Source organism: Schistocerca nitens, chromosome 10 (assembly GCF_023898315.1).
Source record: "Schistocerca nitens isolate TAMUIC-IGC-003100 chromosome 10, iqSchNite1.1, whole genome shotgun sequence".
NCBI lineage: Eukaryota > Metazoa > Arthropoda > Insecta > Orthoptera > Acrididae > Schistocerca > Schistocerca nitens.
In genome coordinates, this window is record NC_064623.1 from 104909355 (window position 1) to 104931786 (window position 22432).

The window sequence follows — 22432 nt, forward strand, 5'->3', positions numbered from 1 at the left end:
TCCTCTGAGCCCGGATTCGATTACCGGCTGGGTCGAGGAATTTTCTCCGCCCAGGGACTCGGTGTCGTACTGTCCTCATCACCATCCTATCATCCTCATCGACTGCAGGTCGCTGAAGTGGCGTCAAATTGAAAGACCGGCACCCGGCGCTCGGTCTGCCAGACGGGAGCCCTAGCCATAAGATTAAGTAAAATTTGAAGGACTGGACTGCTGCAGAAAGCGAAACTGAGTTGGATGAAGTTCACTCGGACTCTGCACTATAATTTAAGACCATTTACTTTTGGAATTTAAACTTCTTCGGACAAGCACCGATTACGAAGTGTGCTCTAGGTGTCCTATTTAGGTCACCACAAAGGAAATCATCGATAAAGTACGTGATATGTTAATGCAAGACCGCAAATAAAAATTCGTGAGGCTGCTGAAACTGTGGGGATCTCGACTGTGTGATTGCATAACATACTACACAGAGAATTAGCTGTAAAGACGTTGCGTGCGAAGTGGGTCCCGCGATTGCTCATAGTCGAACAAAAGCGCATCCGGTAAAGCATTTAAACACAGTGTCTGTTGATTTTTCAGCGTAGTTTGCAAGAGTTCTAGGCCAATTTGTGGCTGCTGATGAAAACTATATTCGTCTTTACACACCACAATGAAAACGAAAGTGAAACAATTTACAAACGGTGATGATAGTGTACCGAAGCGGTCAAAGACCATTTTGTCAGTTGGTCTACATCTATATCTACATTTATACTCCACAAGCCACCAAATGGTTTGTGTCGGAGGGCACTTCTCGTGCCACTGTCATTACCTCCCTTTCCTGTTCCAGTCGCGTATGGTACGCGGGAAGAACGACTGCCGGAAAGCCTCCGTGCGCGCTCGAATCTCTCTAATTTTACATTTGTGATCTCCTCGGGAGGTATAAGTAGGGGGAAGCAATATATTCGATACCTTATCCAGAAACGCACCCTCTCGAAACCTGGACAGCAAGCTACACCGCGATGCAGAGCGCCTCTCTTGCAGAGTCTGCCACTTGAGTTTGCTAAACATCTCTGTAACGCTATCACGCTTACCAAATAACCCTGTGACGAAACGCGCCGCTCATCATTGGTTAGAGGATGACCACTAATTTTTGGGGTTCCCAAGGAATGACCGCGTAGATTATTTGTAAAAAGGCAGACCCATAACTGGACCTTATTATGCATCATAGCAGGATCATTTGAAATTTAAGATGGCTGAGAAAAGACCAAAGTTGGCACCAAAAAGAGTGCCCTTCCACCAAGCATAATGCACCATCCCACACGTCAGCGATAACAACGGCGGGACTGCAGAAACTGGACTGTGAATTGGTTACCCGTCCACCCTCTTCATCAGACTTAGCCTCGAGTGACTTCACTAACTGTTCATCAAATGAATAAGTGATAGTTGCTGTCAACGAGTATTTTGCAGAGTTTGACAGAACCTATTTTTCCCCATGGCATGGAAGATCTGGAGATTCGCTGGATCAAGTGTTTATACATCGAAGGAGTCAATTAAGGAGAGCTGTTTACGAAACAAATACTTTTTTTTTTACTTATCAAAGCACTGTCGCACTTGCACTAGAAGTTATCGTTTTTGCCGACAAAGGCTCCACAAGTATGTCCCTCTTCCTACTGCTTCCCCTGCGCGAATCATGTAGCGTTTGTACAAAGCATCGACACGACAGAACTTAATTTCGTGTGGAGAACCACAGCTACTTAGCGCAAGAAAATCTAAGGAAATAAAATAAATGTATGCAACAAATGGGAGCGAACAATATTGGTACATCACAAGTGGGCGGAAGGAAGCTTTCAACAATTTCTCCAACGCGAAACGCAGAACAGAAGATCGCCTGTATGGTATAACTACCCTCCGCCGTGCACTGTACAGTGACTTGATGAGTATTTATGTAGACCACGAAGCAAGCTGAGTGGGAATTCCTGTGGCCTACAAACACTTCCTTTGGACAGTGCAGCAATAGCCAATTTCCCTCCGGGAAGCGGTCTACCAGCCAACAGCCTATCCGAAGCGCACCGTCAGCAGGTTACCTTCCTAATTTACAACACGACCACCGACTTGTTGGCCGCCGTTCCCTCGGCCGCAGGTCGAATGCAACAGGCGAAATAGGAGCGGCCAATGGCGCCCTGCCACGTGGCTGACCCCGCCCCTTAAAACAGCTGCAGACCGACATTTAATTCGCTTTATCTGTCGCCGTAAATTTCCAGAGCCCCGCTGGAGCTGGAGTTGGAAAGCGAGCGGTCGCCGCCACACTCTGCCGCGCACCCACTTCTCGTTTTCCTCTGCGTCCTCCCTCTTTCTCCCTTATTCTGTTTCAACTCTCTTCGCTTCTGTACGCTTCCAACTGCTATGACTCACACTGCAGATAATACACTGGATCCCAGGCACCGCCAACTTATATCTCAACTTCACCTCACCAATGTGTAGCTTCCTGCACTCTTATTTTTTTCCCACATTTCCATTGCCAGAGCTTTCCCTCGCCGACAATTTACTAGTGCACTAGATGTACCCGGCCACGATTTGCATGTCTCACTCCGCGTAGATGGGAAAGAACTGAGAAACGTACGATTCTAATGTTATTACGAACTGGGTATACCCTGAAGCGCAAAAGAAACAGGTCTAGGCATGCGTATTCAAATATAAACAGGCAGAATACGGCAATGCGGCCGCTGACGCCTATGTAAGACAACAACTGTCTGATGAAGTTGTTATATCAGTTATGGATGCTACAATGGCAAGTTATCAAAGTGTAAGTGAGTCTGAACGTCATGCTATAGTCGGCGCACGAGCGATGGGACACAGTATCTCCGAGGTAGCGATGAAGTGGGGATTTTTCCGTACGACCATTCCACGAATGTACCGTGAATATCAGGAACCAGGTAAAACATCAAATCTCTGGCATCGCTGCTGCTGGATAAAGATCCTGCAAGAACAGGACCAACGATGACTGAAGAGAGCAGTTCAACGTGACAGAAGTGCAAGCCTTCCGCAAATTGCTGTAGATTTAAATGCTGGGCCATCAACAAGTGTCAGCGTGCGAACCGTTCAACGAAACATCATCGATATGGGCTTTTGGAGACGAAGGCCCATCTGTGTACCGTTGATGACAGCACGAAACAAAGCTTTATGCCTCGCCTAGGCCCGTCAACACCGACATTGGACTGTCGATGACTGGAAACATGTTCCCTGGTCGGACGAGTCTCGTTTCAAATTGTACCGAGCGGATGGACGTGTACGGGCATGGAGACAACCTCATGAATCCATGCAGCCTGCATGTCAGCAGATGGAGACTCTGTAATGGTGTGGGGCGTGTGCAGTTGGAGTGATGTGGGTCCCCTGATACCTCTAGATACGACTCTGACAGGTGTCACTTACGTAAGCACCCTGTCTGATCACCTGCATCCATTCATGTCCATTGTGAATTCCGATAGATTTGGGCCATTCCAGCAGAACAGTGGGACACTCCACAGGTCCAAAATTGCTACAGAGTTGCCCCGGGAACACTGTTCTGTGTTTAAACTATTCCGCTGGCCACCAAATTCCCCAGGCATGAACGTTATTGAGCACATCTGGGATGCCTTGCTACGAGCTGTTCAGAAGAGATCTCCGAACCCTCTTACGGATTTATGGACAGCCCTGTAGGATTCATGGTGTCAATTTCCTCCAGCACTAGTACAGTCATTAGTCTACGAGGGTTGTTTTTTAAGTAAGGGCCGTTCGCGCGTATAGTCCCGTAGTTCTCGCGGACGCCGCAACAAGCCACCGCGCCACTTGCCGGCATCCTTCCCGTTCACACTGATGCAAGTTGCAGCTCTGTAGCTGACGTGTACGCATCGCTGTGCTACTTTATAATGTTTACGATTATTGAATCGCCCGCCGCGTGTGAGATACGATCAGTGATACGTGTTTTGCCCGCGAGAAGCCTATCAGCTGCAGAAATTCATCGTCAGTTAACAGAAGTTTATGGCTTGAATGCAATGAGTCAAGGTAAAGTGCGTCAATGGGTTAGAAAGTTTAAAAATGACCGTCAAAACGTCCATGACGAAGAACGCTCAGGCCGGCCCTCTGTGATCACTGATGATTTGGCGGCTGCAGTCGAAACAAAGATTCGTGAGGCCAGAAGATTCACAATTTCCACTCTTTCTTTGGAATTTCCACAAGTTTCAAGATCAGTTTTGTACAAAATTGTGTCTGAAAACCTAAACTTTAAGAAACTGTGTTCTCGGTGGGTACCCAGACTCCTCGCAGAGGACCACAAAGGGAAGAGATTTGCCACTTTATTGGACTTTTTGATTCGTTACGAGGAAGAAGGGGATGACATGTTGAGTCAAATTGTCACTGGAGATGAAACATGGGTATCCCATATCACTCCCAAAAGCAAGCGACAATCGATGGAATGGCGACACATAACCTCACCCGTCAAGGTCAAAGCCAAACAGACGCTGTCAAAGCGCAAGATTATGGCAACTGTGTTCTGGGACCGGCGCAGTGTTTTGCTAGTGGACTTTATGCCACGAGGAACGACAATCAACTCAGATGCCTACTGTGCAACTCTAAAGAAGCTCCGCAGAGCAATTCAAAACAACAGGTGCGGCATGCTGACAAAAGGAGTTTTGCTCCTGCACGATAACGCTAGGCCTCACACCTGTCAAAAGACTCGGGATTTGATTGATTCTTTTGGCTGGGAAGTTTTGGACCATGCACCATACAGCCCCGACCTTGCTCCTAGCGATTTTCACCTTTTCCGGTACCTGAAAAACCATCTTGGCGGGCAGCGCTTCAATGACGACGATGAAGTGAAAGCGGCCGTGAACTCTCGGCTGTCGGAGCAGGCGGCCGAATTCTTTGAAGAGGGAATTAAAAACTTAGTTGTACGGTATGACAAGTGCTTAAATAAACCAGGCAACTATATAGAGAAATAGGTAAAAGTGTGTAGAATCAGAAAATAAAAGTTTTTTTACAAAAGTATTTGTATCTTTTTTAAAAAATAAAAACGGCCCTTACTTAAAAAAACAACCCTCGTATGTCACGTCGTGTTGAGGCACTTTTGCGTGCCCGCGGGCGCCGTATACGATGTTAGGCTGTTGTACGAGTTTCTATGGTTCTTGAGTGTAACTACGTACAGTCTATTTGAATACTGATGATAGCTGCACTCTCAGTTGAAATGTAGGTCTGTGACAAAAAAAATTACATGACTTTGCGACAGATGGCGACCGTCTTTTTTTCTTGGATGAATCCAGGTACTGGAGAGGTACGTGTCTCAAGAAAAGGTACTTCCTGACACCATGTAAGTAGCCTGTTTATATGTTTGTATGTTGGCAGTGCTATGGACTGTAATTAATACCGCTGACAGCGCTCTGCACCCTCAGTATGCGACTCTGTGTTTGGACGGACTGGCAGTTAGGGAGCGAACGGCTTGGAGATGTGTCCTTCATGGAGGCTCAGTTTTTGTATCCCGCCTGGGAGGCGGCGCGTAGGTAAGGAACAGGAACAGGCAAAGGTACAACACGTCGGTACTGCTGTATGAACTTAAATCCCCTTTACTCAAGAAATAAGATTACATAACTTGGAATGAGGTGCGTTGCTGAAGCGAGTGCCCTGGCTGGCTGCACCTAATGAAATGGGACGCATCTGTAGCAGTGGCATCGATACCACATCAGTGTTGGTAGCACATGCATTGTAAAATTAAGATGGATGTAGTGATGTCATTTACCGTCTTGCAAAGTCATTAGATGATCAAAACGGCTTGCAAAATGAGATAGATAAGGTATCTGTATGGTGTGAAAAGTGGCAATTGACCCTGAATAAAGAAAAGTGCCAAGTTACTCACATGAGTACTAAAAGAAATCAGCTACATTTCGATTACGCGATAAGTAGCGGTTCTGACGCTGCAGTCCGGAACCGCGGGACTGCTACGGTCGCAGGTTCGAATCCTGCCTCGGGCATGGGTGTGTGTGATGTCCTTAGGTTAATTAGGTTTAAGTAGTTCTAAGTTCTAGGGGACTTATGACCTAAGATGTTGAGTCCCATAGTGCTCAGATCCATTTGAGCCATTTGATTACGCGATAAGTCACACAAATCTGAGAGCTATAAATTCAGCTAAATACTTAGAGATTACAATTACAAATAACCTAAACTGGAACGATCACATATATAATATTGTGGGTATGGCTAACCAAAGACTGCGATTCATTGGCGGAACACTTAGAAGGTGCACCAGGTCTAGCAAAGAGACTGCTTACACTACGCTTGTCCGCTCTATTCAGGAGTATTGCTGTGCGGTGTGGGATCCACATCAGGTGGGACTGTCGGATGACATCGAAAAAGTACAAAGAAAGGCAGCTCGTTTTGTATTATCGCGAAACAGGGGAGATAGTGTCACAGAAATGAAACGTAAATTGGAGTGGCAATCATTAAAACAAAGGCGTTGTTCGTTGCGACGGGATCTTCTCATGAAATTTTTATCACCAGTTTTCTCGCCGGCCGGAGTGGCCGTGTGGTTCTAGGCGCTACAGTCTGGAGCCGAGCGACCGCTACTGTCGCAGGGTCGAATCCTGCCTCGGGCATGGATGTGTGTGATGTCCTTAGGTTAGTTAGGTTTAATTATTTCTAAGTTCTAGGCGACTGATGACCTCAGAAGTTAAGTCGCAAAGTGCTCAGAGCCATTTGAACCATTTTGAACCAGTTTTATCATCCGATTGCGAAAAAATTCTGTTGGCAGCCACCTACTTAGGGAGAAATGATCATCACGATAAAATAAGAGAAATCAGGGCTCAAGCGGAAAAATGTAAGTGCTCGTTTTTCCCACGTGCCGTTCGAGAGTGGAACGGTAAAGAGACAGCATGAAGGTGGTTCATTGAACCCTCTGCCAGGCACTTTGTTGTGAATAGCAGAGTAATCACGTAGATGTAGATGTAGATGTAGTTGGTAAAGTTTGGGTAGTAGAATTATTGACGACTATATAATTTTTGGAATGAATAAGTTAAAATCCGTAAATACATTGTATGCTCTTCAACAAAATCTTTCTTTTGCTCATTATATGCCTCCTAGTAATTAGAACCTATAGAAGAATCCTTTTATTTAGCTGGCTGCAGTTGCTGCTTGCTGTAATTGTTATAGTTCGTGTTATGAAGATTTTCTGTGAGGTAAGTGACTTATGAAAAGTAAGACTAATTGTTAGGATTTCTCCCAGTTCAAGATCATTCTTTCGTGTTAATTATTTGAAGTCACGTTGTCATTGTAGACCAGTCAGATTGCATTGCGCTTGTACATTGTGGGTAACAAAAAAATAGGTTAAGTTTGTATTGTCTTTGACAGGGAAAATTCCGTATGTCAGTGTTGCAATGATAGAAATAAGTTACGAGACAGTAGCAGCAGTTTCACTCAGTAGTTTAAGTAAACACTAAGAAGTTTCACCTACTCACTTATTTCAGTGGACAAACACGAAGGAGTTTCAACCTTTCACTTAGTCGACCACGGAAAAACTGGGGCCAAACTAACCGCCACAAACGGATGACTGAACGCCACCAATTGTACCATAACGCATGGCGATTATGATGAATCTTTCGCTACTTGAGCTGGTGTAGACGGAAAACCATTTAATAAACGAGTGCTCAAATTTACGGGAATGCGGTTCAGACTTTAGACTGCAGGATTTGAGTTGGTAAGTGGGTCATCATTCGCCGGTCCTTGTACGGGGTCGCAGGGATGAAGCACGGGCATCGGTGTGCGTTACAGTTGCAGACAGTCAACATGGGTCTCGACAAAATTATCAGGGCTTTATTCTGCATATACATATATACTCTGTTAGCCACAAAGCAGTGTGTGGCGGAGGGCACAGTTCGTGCCAAAGTCATATCCCCCCCCCCCCCTCGCTGTTCCACTCGCGAATCGGGCGAGGCAAAAAAACGACTGCCTGAACGCCTCAGTACGAGCTCTAATTTCCCTTATCTTTGAATGGTGATCATTGAGCGATCTGAAAATTGGTGGTAATAATATATGCTCTACATCCTCGGTTAAGATGGGTTTTCGAAATTTAGTGAGCAGCCCCTTGCGTTTAGCGCGCCGTCTATTTGCAAGTGCGTCCCACTTCAAACTTTCTATGAGATTTGTTACGCTCTGTCGATGGCTAAATGTACGTCAAGAGTCTTGCCGCTCTTCTTTGGACCTTCTCAATCTCTTGGATCCGACCCAACTGGTAAGGTTTCCATACAGAACAATAAGACTGGACGAACTAAAGTTTTGCAAGCAATTTCCTTTTTTGAAGGACTGCATCGCTTCAGGATTCTACCAATAAACCACAATCTAGAGTTCACCTTGTCCATTACTTGTGTAATCTGATCGTTCCATTTGAGATCATTTCGAACTGCCACTCCCAGATACTTGACGGATGTAGCCGCTTCCAATGGCTGGGCTTTTATTTTCTACTCGTACATTAATGGGGATTTTCGCCTTGTTATACGCAGTAGGTTACACTTACTAATATTGAGAGATAACTGCCAGTCATTACACCACGCATTTATTTTCCGCAAATCCTCATTGATTTGGTTCAAATGGCTCTGAGCACTATGGGACTTAACATCTGACGTCATCAGTCCCCTAGAACTGAGAACTACTTAAGTAGTTCTCTAACTAACCTAAGGACATCATACACATCCATGCTCGAAGCAGGATTCGAACCTGCGACCGTAGGGATCGCGCGGTTCCAGACCGAAGCGCCAGGAACCGCTCATTGATTTGTTCACAACTTTCGTGTAATACCTCTTTCCTGTAGACTACAGCATCATCGGTATTACCATCAACCAGATCGTTTATGTAAATAGTAAAAAGCAGCGGACCTATTACGCTGCCCTGGACACATCTGATGTTACGCTTGTTTCTGCCAAAGTCTCCCCATTCGGGACGACATACTGCTCCCTGTCTGTTAGAAAACTTTCTATCCAACCGTATATGTCATCTGACAGACCGTAAGCGCGCACTTTTTGGAGCAAGCGACAGTGCGGATCTCAGTCGAACGCCTTTCGAAAGTCGATAAATATGGTATCAGCCTGGGAGCCGGTATCTAGCGCCTGTTGTGTATCATGCACAAATAGGGACAGCTGCGTCTCGCATGACCGCTGTTTCCTAAAACCGTGCTGGTTGCTGTCGATGAGCTTCTCAGAGACTACAAAGGTCATTACGTCTGAACACAAAATATGTTGCATGATTCTACAAGAAGTCAATGTCACTGAAATTGGCCGGCAATTATGTGCATCCGATTTTCTACCCTTTTTATAGATTGCTATGACCTGGGCCTTCTTCCAGTCCCGTGAAACTTTCCGCTGTTCCAATGACTCTGATAGATGATGGATAAGAATGGTGTTATATTTGTATAATAGTCAACATATAATCTTACGGGAATACCGTCTGGGCCAGATGCCTTCGTGGCGTCGAAGGATCTTAACTGTTTTACAATCCCAGATACACTAAACATTATGGCAGCCATCCTTGCGTTTCTTCGATAATTGAAAGGGGGAATGTTGCTGCAGTCCTCTACCGTAAACTAGTTTTTGAAAGCTAGATTTAGAACTTCGGCCTTCTGTTTATCACCATCAGCTACGTTACCGGTACTGTCAGCAAGAGAATGAATTGAATTATTTGTATCGTTCATAGCTTTTACGTACGACCAAAATTTTTTGAGATTATTTTTACAATCTACAGATAAAATATTGCTTTCAAATTCGTTAAGAGTCTCTCATTGTCCTTCTGACAGCTGCTTTCATTTCGTGTAATTTCTGTTTGTCAGCGGGGCAGTGACTACCTTTAAAACGACTGTGCAAAATTCTCTGCTTTCTCAGCAACTTCCTAATATGTTTGTTGTACCAAGGAGGATCCTTTCCCACCCCTATATTTTTGCTAGGCACATACTTCTCTATCAAATGGTGGACACGACCTTTAAATTCTGATGCTCAATATCTTTGTGAATGCTTGAAGCTGAGTATGATGATATCCATTAATGACACTTTTATTTGCTTTCCCAAACAAGAAAACTCTACGCTGTTCCTTTGGTTTTTTTGCAACTTCCACTGACATAGCAGCCACAACGACATTATGGTCGCTAATACCTTCTTCTAGATTAACTTCCTCAGAAAGATCAAGTCTGTTCGTCGCCAAGATATCTAATATGTTCCCATCTCGAGTTGGTTTTCTAACCAATCGTTCAAGGTTGTATGTTGAGAGCGCTCCGAGATTAACTTCACACGAGTCTTTGCTTCTGCCGCCTGTGATAAACGTGTAATTTTCCCAGTCAATGGCTGCCAGATTAAAGTCTCCACCTATAACTAATGGATAATTTGGATATTTACTTCCTATGCACTCAAGACTTTCCCTGAAAGGGACGTTTGTTGCAGATGCTGGTGGTCTATAAAAACATCCTAATACAATGGTCAATCCTTGTCTGATTGACAGCTTTATCGAGACTATTGCGCAGCTGGACCTAGTGTCTATCTCAACTGCGTTGAAACAGCTTTTAACAGCAATGAACACACCACCTCCCATAGCATCAGTCCTATCCTTCCTAAACACTGTCCAATCCGAGTTCAAAATTTCACTGCTTTTTATACCTGGTTTCAACTACCTTTCCGTACCTAATACAATATTGGCATTGCTACTTTTTATTATGGAGGGTTGTTGTTGTTGTTGTGGTCTTCAGTTCTGAGACTGGTTTGATGCAGCTCTCCATGCTACTCTATCCTGTGCAACCTTCTTCATCTCCCAGTACCTACTGCAGCCTACATCCTTCTGAATCTGCTTAGTGTATTGATCTCTTGGTCTCCCTCTACGATTTTTACCCTCCACTCTGCCCTTCAATACTAAATTGGTGATCCATTGATGCCTCAGAACATGTCCTGCCAACCGATCCCTTCTTCTAGTCGAGATGTGCCACAAACTCCTCTTCTTCCCAATCCTATTCAGTGCCTCCTCATTAGTTATGTGATCTACCCATCTAATCTTCAGCATTCTTCTGTAGCACCACATTTCGAAAGCTTCTATTCTCTTCTTGTCGAAACTATTTATTGTCCATGTTTCGCTTCCATACATGGCTACACTCCATACAAATACTTTCAGAAACGACTGCCTGACACTTAAATGTATACTTGATGTTAACAAATTTCTCTTCTTCAGAAACGCTTTCCTTGCCATTGCCAGTCTACATTTTATATCCTCTCTACTTCGACCATCATCAGTTATTTTGCTCCCCAAATAGCAAAACTCCTTTACTACTTTAAGTGTATCATTTCCTAATCTAATTCCCTCAGCAGTTAACTCGACTACATTCCATTATCCTCGTTTTGCTTTTGTTGATTTTCATCTTATATCCTCCTTTCAAGACACTGTCCATTCCGTTCAACTGCTTTTCCAAGTCCTTTGCTGTCTCTGCCACAATTACAATGTCATCGGCGAACCTTAAAGTTTTTATTTCTTCTCCATGGATTTTAATACCTACTCCGAATTTTTCTTTTGTTTCTTTTACTGCTTGCTCAATATACAGATTGAACAACATCGGGGAGAAGCTACAACCCTGTCTCACTCCCTTCCCAACCACTGCGTCCCTTTCATGTCCCTCCACTCTTATAACTGCCATCTGGTTTCTGTAAAAATTGTAAATAGCTTTTCGCTCCCTAATCCAATATCGCCGAGTTACTCTCCGTATGGAGAGTAACTCGGCGATATTGGTACAGACACTTCGAAAATTTACTAACATGAGATGAAGCATATTTAAATCATTTGGAATGACCTGTTTAGGCGAACTAACAATTTTATTCGTGAAGCTGTTTCACCGTAACGGCAGCGGTAGTGCTGTGACTATTCACCAGCATCGGGTTTCGATATGATTCGTAACTTCAAATTAACTGCTTGTTCGGGAATTCCTCCTGAGATATACCAACGGCCAACTGCGCCACAGTTCGTTGAAGAAGTTGATGTTACTGTGGTGTCACCGCCAGACACCACACTTGCTAGGTGGTAGCCGTTAAATCGGCCGCGGTCCGTTAGTATACGTCGGACGCGCGTGTCGCCACTATCAGTTATTGCAGACCGAGCGCCGCCACACGGCAGGTCTAGAGAGACTTCCTAGCACTCGCCCCAGTTGTACAGCCGACTTTGCTAGCGATGGTTCACTGACAAAATACGCTCTCATTTGCCGAGACGATAGTTAGCATAGCCTTCAGCTACGCCATTTGCTACGACCTAGCAAGGCGCCATTATCAGTTGCTATTGATATTATAAACAATGTACAGACAAGATCTACGTTCAACATTAATGGATTAAAGTTAAGTATTCCACCAGCTACATCCTTTTTTTCTAGTCTAACTTCCTTGTTCTGTTCCAGACCTCACGCCAGCTTGCGTGAGGTAAAACGCGTGCCTTTCGGCTTCCTCTTACATTAGTGGGTTGGCCCTCTTGCCAATCCACAACAGTTACCATCGCTGAGAATGCTGGACGCAATGTGCGTTCTTCAAGCTGCACACAAGCTGTGTCACGACAGCTGGACATTACGTGGTCCACCGTTCGAAAAGTGCTCCAAAAAGTTTTCAAATTGTATCTCTCGTGAGGTTCCAGTCTTTCGTGAATGCAGATGGTCGTCCATTGAGCAACGTTTGTAACCTGGAATGGTAACAAGGTAGGCAGATAACAAATGTTACCCTCTCGTGTGGGGAATAATATGTTTTTCTTTCAATGGTTTATTCGTTATTTTTCTTCCACATGTCATCACAAATGTTTCCAGGGAGTTTCATCGTCCTACGATCACTCGCTTCTAGTGCGATCCCTCTCAATTTGCCTTTTTACGTATTTCTGTGGTGGTGTCATGGTTCACTTATTTGTTTTATCTCAAGTCATTAATGCGATACTTATGTAAGTGTGTAGCGCAATGGACAGTGAGAATGGTACTAACAAAGGTTGGCGATTGGCTGTATAACCTAGAATAAAAGCCAGCAAATAACAGGAATTATTAGCAACCTTGATCACGTTTCAATTTATACGAACCGATGACTGATTCAGGATTTTCATTCATCAGATCAGATCATTTCTTCACAACTTCATGTCCTCTGGTTTGATGCTCTTCCAAGATGTGATGATGACCGTAAAGCAGCATCCACTTATCTGCTCATACAAACTAAAATAAGATGTCAAGAATACAAATCGTTCATATTTTTTCGATATCAAGTGGACCAGCCCCTTCAATAGCTCCAAGCGACATCATGGCCTCCAAGAATTGATATGCCTGCCAATATTCTTCATTCCTCATAACGGTAACTCACTCGCTTGAAACGTGGTAATGTTGAAGAAAGTTGAAAATTAGATGTACTGATAAAAAACATACCAAGAAGCACACCATGTGACAAACAGGTTAAGTGCACACTGGACTCGCATTCGGAAGGACGATGGTTCAATCCCGCGTCCGGCCATCCTGATTTAGGTTTTCCGTGATTTCCCTAAATCGCTCCAGGCAAATGCCGGGATGGTTACTTTGAAAGGGCACGGCCGACTTCCTTCCCCATCCTTCCCTAATCCTATGAGACCGATAACCTCGCAGTTTGGTCTCTTCCCCCAAACAACCAACCAACCAGGGTAAGTTCCTAGAAGGGGAGGAGAAAACTGATTGAAACTTCGCGGGTTGAGAGGGTGTCCGATGTTGTACCTGTTATACAGTATGATCCTACGTATCTTGTACGTAGTATTTAGTTGATTCATGAAAAAGCGCCCCGAGCCACAATTACTCGCAGCACCTCGATATATCGCATGCTGGCACTGGGAGAGAGTTGACGTCCGAGCTGGTCCTGCACTTGTTCTTTCACTTGTTTTACCAGGCGCAGTTCTGCTGACATTGCTCAACACTACAGAGCTTCAACTTCACGCAGACTGTTCATACAGACACGTGTCACATGTGAACAAGCATTATCCTCCTGAAACATGCCAACTTCATTTTTATGCATGAGTGGTATCCCACGAGGGAACAGAATGTCCTTGATGTACTGATGTGCCATCAGAGCTTCAGCATCACGTCAACAATTCCTACAGAAACGTGTCATGTGGACGAGCATTATCCTGATGAAAAATGCCACGACCATACTGTCACACGAGAGGTAACAGATGAAGACGTAGGATGTCGGTGACGTACCGATGTTACGTCAGTTACCTCAATAACTACACGCCACGACCTGAGGTCATTCCTGGTGTCTCCTTACAATATGATGCCAGGAGTAACATACATAGCAAGGTATGATTGTCTCCATAAACAATGAAAGAATGGGACCTCTTCCAAGGTGGCCAACGCACTCGCCGTCATACAAGGTAGGACAGAAATGTTGTTCATCGTTAAACTGTGATACCATTCATCAGTAGTCTGTGCTTCCCCGGCACGGCACCACAAGAAACGCAGCCCTTTGCGTTGTGGTTTTAACGCAGCCTATGAGTGTGCCTAGTTCCCTAGTCCGGCTACTGGTAGTGTGAGGCAGAGGGTCTGAGATGACAGAGAACGACGCAGAGAGTCCAACACTCTACAGTAGCATGTGTGAAGATGTAACAATGTGCTTGGTGCACAATACAGCTGTTGTGATGGTCAGACGTGGTCGACAGGAATTTTAACGATTGCCCTCACATTCCCATACTGCCCAGCATAGGGCAACTCTCGCATCCGAATGCTCCAGCAAATCCGGATACTGCACGATTCGTCAAGTCGGCCGAGTGAGGTCCCTTTCAAACCATGTAAAATGCTGATAACGTTGCCTCACCTTCGCAGTGATCACTCAGCATCGTATTCTTGTATGTTACCTCGTGTGCATGTTTCAGCAGGATAATGCTCGTTCACAGATATCACGTGTCCATATGAACTGACTCGCTTATATTTCCTACCAGGCCCGGTAACAACAATAAACACGAAGAACACTTATGCATTCCAGCTGCCGTTCCAACAGGGCAGAGGATAGCAGCTCTAATCATTTATCTACCCGCCGATGGTGTGTAAGTGTATGAAGTTACATAGTTATCTGACCATATCTTCATGGTATTTCATGTTTTTTTTCATTTTTATCAGGAAGTGTATAAGAAGAGCAGGCGGTAGGAGGATTATGTCGAAAACCTTTAACAGAGAAGCGATAGGTTCGTGAGACATGTGCTACATTTTCAAGACCAGTTAAGATGGCTTTCGATGTAACAGCTGGGGAGTTAAACAGTACAGGCAAGAAAACTAGGATACACTGAACAGATTACACAGCACGTTGTGTGTAATAGTTATACAGAGGAGAAAACAGTCTGGGATGAAGACGGCTATTCTTATCTAGTATGACATCTTAAGTTTTCACTGACGGACCCTCCGCCCCCGGTAGCTGAGTGGTCGGCGTGACAGTCAATCCTAAGGGCCCGGGTTCGATTTCCGGCTGGGTCGGAGATTTTCTCCGCTCAGGGACTGAGTGTTGTGTTCTCCTAATCACCATCATTTCATCCCCATCGACGTGCAGGTCGCCGAAGTGGCGTTAACTCGAAAGACCTGCACCAGGCGAACGGTCTACCCGACGGGAGGCCCTAACCACGCTACATTTCATTTCATTTCACTGACGGACCCCTGTATAAAATGCTCTCGGAGTTGAGACAGCGTCAAATCGGAGTTAAAATTCGACATTTCGTAAGTTATCACCATCTACTTCGTCAGTAGAGGAGGGTCGCGTCCTCCAGGTGACGTCACATCACGAACCAATATTTGAATTCCAAACGACGTCCCCTAATTACAATCCCGAACTCTACTAAATGAAAGAAGACTCACGCATTGCAGTCAGTCATCTCCTGAAAAAGGAAATAGTGTTGATCTTCGACAGCTCGGGTCTTAATCCGATCTGACACGGTCTGAACTACGGAACATTGTTTGAAATCGAAAGACTTTTGGGGGTCTTCATTTCGAAGACTGGTTCGATGCCGCTCCCCCACACTACTCTGTATTGTGCAAACCTCTTCATCTCTGCATAATTGCCACAGCCTACATCTTAAGTAGGATCGGGTACGATGCTTTTGATAGTCGACACGTGACAGAACCCTGTTTGATTTTGCCGGCCGGAGTGGCCGTGCGGTTGTAGGCGCTGCAGTCTGGAACGGAGCGACTGCTACGGTCGCAGGTTCGAATCCTGCCTCGGGCATGGATGTGTGTGATGTCCTTAGGTTTGTTAGGTTTAATCAGTTCTAAGTTCTGGGCGACGACCTAGAAGTTAAGTCGCATAGTGCTCAGAGCCATTTGAACCATTTTTGAACCTGTTTGATTTTCTACACAGCTGGGGAAATTAATTTTTGTACCGTTACATTGGCATCGATATGTCAAACAATATTTACGATTACTTCAGATGTAGGAGGAGACTGTAATTACAAATTAAATAAAAACTCAATAACACTTTACAGAAGTGAACAGTTAGCGGTATTAAATTTTAAATGTAGCAAACAGTGATAGAGTGAGGCTCATTTCGTTTAACGAAAGTTAAGCGTTATCTCCTTTTTGGGTAACTTTACGTATATTCGCAGGGACGAATTGATACGGAAGTAACAAACCTTAGTTGTAGCCGCACATGTTCACCGACTACAGTACGTGAACCGCAGCTAATTTGGAGCGTATTTTGGCAAATTATTACTAAATTATGACTGGAGTAATTACAGTAAATACGGTTTAGCGGTATCATATTACCGGGGTGAAATTTAATGTGTGTTACGACGTGGGCTGATTTCAGTAATTGTGCGGTTTGAATATACAACAGGAGAAGAGCTTAGATTGATCGTGCCGCGGTGTTCTCTGATACGCTTACGTGTCAGCTAGAGCAGCTTCAACAGTCCTAAGTGAGACGGTCAGCGATTTTATAGATACTTTTCACTTCTCGGGACATCTACATCTGTAATTAATTGTCATTGATAAAGTCCTCTGAAGTTGTGAAAATTATTTATTTCTGTAAAGAAAAGCACTACCGGGTTTCATTACGTATGACCCATGTTCAAGTGCATTTACAAAAATTTTAAAATAATAACAATACCTATCCATGTGGTAAGATAATTAGAGATGAGCAGAAATAACAGAAATTCTCTTGTGGTCACCGAACCGTGAGCAAAGAGCAATAAAACCACCCTAAACTCCACAAAAACTGCAGCAATACTGTTTATCAATAAACGGCCGGAACTGAGGACGCGACTTGCCATCAATGGACAGCCAGCACCCTGGACTACGACGACGAAATACCTAGGAGTGATACTGGATAAAGGGATGACTTTTAACTCAACCATACGAGATAGTAAATTGAATACTATGAAGATTATCCGGGCACTCATGCCGTTTATCACGAGCAGGAATCTAAACCCGTCAACGAAATTAAAACTCTATAGAGAAACGGTTCAACCCTCCCTGCTGTACGGCTCGACGTCTTGGGAAACAACATGTGACTCTAATATACGTAGCTTGCAACCATTACAAACAAGGTGTTTGAAGTGGAGTCTAGGCGTCCTACGGTGGGCCAGGACGAGAGAAATACATGAGCTGACTGGAGAAAAATACGTCGCTGACAAGATAAGAGAACAGGAAACCCATCTTTTTCACAAATTAGACGGGTATCGGGGACATGTCCCCGAACTTGCGAATGTAGGCCAGGCCCTACCACAAGGTGCCTCGAACCATTATTGCACCCCAAAAGGACCATGAAAGATGTTGTAATCTTCAGTTATTCGGAGTATCTACTGTCCATCACTCGTACGACTACATAAACAACACCCTCAAAGGACTCAATGGCGCACAGAGAGCCCAAGTCCCTTTGTAAGTGCATACACAATAAAGTGAAACTATTTCTCACACCTTGCCACTCAAGAAGAAAAAATCGCCAAAGGCGATCTCTCTTGGACACAACATGCCACAAAAAAAGCAGAAATTCTTAGCAAAATAGTCATATCTGTACATAAATGATGCATAACTAAGGTTAAAATAGCCTCTGGTAAACCATCATGGAAAGTGGAACTACAGCCACACACCAGGTACTTGTGTAATGATAAAAAAATGAGCGGCTGTATTTGAATTCAACATCGTTTATTCTTTTTAAAACATGCTTCCAGTTTCAACACCAAATGGTGTCATCTTCAGGCCCTAAGAGTAATCTGCCATCTAGAACCGTTTTCATGAGGAATGAACAGCATCGTATGCATACGAAAACTGTTGTGGTCACGCTTGGGGCCTGAAGATGACACCATTTGGTGTCGAAATTTGTGTCATGTTTTAAAGAGAATAAGCGACGTTGATTTCAGTTACAGCGCTCGTTTTGTCATCATAATTCAAGGTAAAAATATATTAAAACACTGTATCCCTGATACATGACAAGCAAGACTATATCCTGTTCAATCATAGGCCTCCCAGAAACACTATCTTAGAGGAGAACCTACATAAAAGGATAATGGTACCCAATTAGAAAAGCTGAAACCACCGTAAAATCGAGCCTTTCTGGCTGACCTAGGACTGAAGAGAATTTTAGTTTGCTTGTCCTGTAGCAGGGATGCACTGTTTTAACCTATTTTAACATTACTTAATGCATTCTTTGTAGACTCACCTTTTAATCTACGTATAAATTTTTTTCTCTAAGAATTTCTGTTGGTTAACTTTATCTTTACAATTTGAATTTGCAGGTCTACCTGAAGATGGTACGTATGTCCTGAAACAGGGTAGTGCTTTCCGTTTTAAATATAAATAATTTTTTTCAACTTTTTTTCATTTAAAAGGATGGATAACTGGTTTTAGCTCAAAGAAAATAATGTATTTCGGGTACGCACCGTGGAGTTCCGCGAAAATGTCGGATAATATCATAACAAGTGTTTCGTAGAAATATACAGTTTAATTATCGAGCTCTAGAGTAATATTACGGAAACAGAATGGTGTACTGTCACTGGCTGCTGTAAGCCCAATAACCAGGCTACGTTATCGCAAAACGTCGTTTTTTCATGTTCTTCTCTGCCGTGGCTCTCGTGCTTGATAATCACTGGACCTTTTAAGCTATTCGGATTCCTCTGACGCTAGCGTTTCTCTTGGTTACGTTTCCTATAATTGCGAACACATTTCCAAGTTATATGGGACAACACCTTTCATTACATATTAATTTACAATTTAATATCGATTTTCACTTATTCTCTGGTTAATACAGGGTGGCGCATGAAATGTGTTACCAATTGTTCCTTTCACAATTTACGACGCACATTAGATATCCCGCTAGGATCTCTACAGCAGTACCAGCAGAGCTTGGAAAAACAAATGAGTTACGAAATGACGTATAATTCACGATACTGCCGCTAGGAGACTAGTAAGCACCAATGACTGATAATGGAAGACTGACGAAACAGCAACGATCGGCAATTGTGTTACTTTTTCATGAAATAAAGCCTTGTTGTGACTCAGAGGCGTTTTCGACAACAGTTTAACACACGATGGGTCCCTTGCAAGAAGACCATCCACAGGTTGTACTATAAATTTGTACAGGAGGGAACAGTATTGGAAGCGAAGCGACCTCGGCCTAAGCCTGTTTGTTCGTCGGAGAATATTGAAGCGGTACGAGTTGCTGTACAGAGAAGTCCCGGGAAATCGTGTAGAAAGGCAGCAGTGCAACTGGGAAAACCCAGACGCTCCGTTCAATGCATTCTTAAAAGTGACCTCCATATGTACCCATACAAGATGACCTGTGCACAGAAGCTCACTGAAGAACACAAGCAGCAGAGACTACTGTTAGCTCAGTGGGCGGAGGATAGGGAACAAACTCTCAACAACGTTTGGTTTTCTGACGAGGCGCATTTTTATTTAGACGGTATGGTTAACAAACAAAATGTACGCTTTTGGGCCACTGAAAGCCCACAAGTGCTTCATGAACGACAACATTATGCTCCGAGGATTACAGCGTGGGCAGCAATTTCCAGTCACGGAAATTTCTTTGAAGAAACTGTGAACAGCGATCGTTATTTGAGCATGTTCCGCAATAGCTTCATTCCACAGCTTCTTGCTACTGCCTTGCCCTTCAACACGCAACATGCAAGATGGAGCAAGCACTGTGTTGGAGTTTTTGCACGAGCATTTCGACATGCGGATCATTTCACTCAGGTTTCCAGGTCGCTTCAATGACGGACAAAATTGGCCCCCCAGTAGTCCAGACCTCAATCCATGTGACTTTTTTCTTTGGGGGTACTAAAGCAAAAAATTTTCCCGAAACGTTCACGTGATTTAATGGAACTCAGAAGACTTATTCTTCAAGCCTGCAGTGAAATTACGGAAGACATGTGCCGTAGGGTAATCACTAACTTCAGTGTTCGTTTGAAGGAAGTTAGGAAACGAAATGGTGGACATATTGAGGATGTGCTGAGTTAGAACAAATCTCCTCGACGGCTCTTCATTGTAGTGTATGTTCCTTTCAGATTGTATTGACAATAAAGTTTATATTCAAAAACAAAATGGTAACACATTTCGTGTGCCACACTGTATTTTTACCACCTTATTTTTGGCCTTTTATACTGCTCACTATGACACCCGAAAGAACGTCGTAGCTCAAAGCGTTTCCACGTTACACAGATTTATGACCTTACACGAAGCTAATTCTTAACAATCACATTCATTCGCCTGCACTGGTACAATGACGGCACAGACAAAACTAGTACTGAAACTTCGTGGTAGATTAAAACTCTGTGCCGAACAGCGACTTGCACCATGGACGTTTTGCGAGCAAGTGCTGGGCCCGCTGGGATAATCAAGGACGACTTATGAGTACTCTTCACAGCTTTACTTTCCGCCAGTGCTACATCTCCTACCGTCCAAATCACATAGTTATCCTGCACAGGGTTTGAAACTAACGGTCCTAAATGGAAACATACGATGGAGACATGGTCCAGCCCAAGCTTGGAGATTGCAGAGATGAGCTACTGGCGGAAGTAAGTTCTGCGGGGAGTCGTTGCGTCGTACTTCGGTGCTCAGCCGGTAGAGCACATTTCCGCGACAGGCAAAAGTCCCGGGAGCGAGTGCCGAGTAGGCGCAAACTGCCAGTTTCATATCAGCGCACACACTGCTGAAGAGTGGAAATCCATTCTGGAGGAATGCCATGCTTTTATCCAGGAATGTCAGTCCTTCAAAGTTACAAGATAACTTCTGTGTTTGGAAGGCAGAAGATGAGGTACTGCCGGAAGTAAAGCTGTGAGGACGGGTCGTGAGTCCTGCTGGGATAGCTCAGACGGTAGATCACCTGTCACAAAACGGTAAGGTTCCAGACAAGTCCTTTTGCGGCATAAAGTTTTAATTTGCCACGTAGTTTCAAATCACCTCACACTTCGCTGGAGAGTGAAAAATTCATTCAGGAAACAAATACAGCGCAACAAACACGTGGAGACGCGATCTATTTGTTGTGGTTCAACCATTGCCCATAACATTTTGGTCTCGCAGGTGCAAGGGATCCAAATATGACAGCATTCTTTTTTTTCTTTTTTTTCTTTCTTATTTTTCATTTTATTTTATTTTTTATCTTTTTTTGTTTATTTTTTTATAATATTTTTTTGGACTCCCGCAGGAGTTCGCAAAAATTTCCGTAGCGGACGGTATTTCACGTCCACTAGGCGGGGTATTGGTAAAAGTTTTCAACTAGCAATAATCGCACCTCGGATAAACCTCATCTTTTTTTTTTTTTTATTTTATTGGTAAAAGTTTTCAACTAGCAATAATCGCACCTCGGATAAACCTCATCTTTTTTTTGTTTTTTTTTATTTTTTTTTTAATAAATGGGCCTCCTTCCTCCCCTATAGCCCTTCCTTTTCCTCTCCAAGAATGCCGCCATCCGCTAGTGTCGACGCAGCACGTAAAGCAGGGTGCTGTTTGTAGCAAGATGTATTGCCATAAACCGAAAATAAAAAACCGAGGCACACTCTGCTATGCCTCGGGGGCGACGACACACTACTCAGTAATACACCTCTCGCTGCAGGTGTGAAGCAAGTGATGGTTTAGAAACTAAAAAGAAAGAAATAATGAAGGCAAATGAAAAGCATGGACGGCAGCACACATAAATGAAAACTAAACTGGTGAGATAATCTCATCGCCCATGAATTAACTAAGTAATAATCCTCTAAGATTATTTGCGTGGTTTCTGATTTCCCAATCTTTAGAACTAACCAAAGCGTAAAAAGGACTGAAAATGAAAAAAAAAATGAACAGATCACACACAAAAGAAAACTAAACTGGCGAGATAATCTCATCGCCCATAGAATTAACTAATTAATAATCCTCTAAGATTATTTACGTGGTTTCTGATTTCCCAATAATTTCCCATACGAAGTTCACACAATTCCCATGTTATCAATTGTCATATCATTAGTAACATACAATAGTCTACTCTAGTGA

General features: G+C 43.8%; 1 pseudogene; it reads right to left on the reverse strand.

Moving 5' to 3' along the window:
- Window positions 1-21599: 21599 nt before the first annotated feature.
- LOC126210880 (U4 spliceosomal RNA) lies at window positions 21600-21760 on the reverse strand (annotated as a pseudogene).
- Between the last annotated feature and the right edge of the window lie 672 nt (window positions 21761-22432).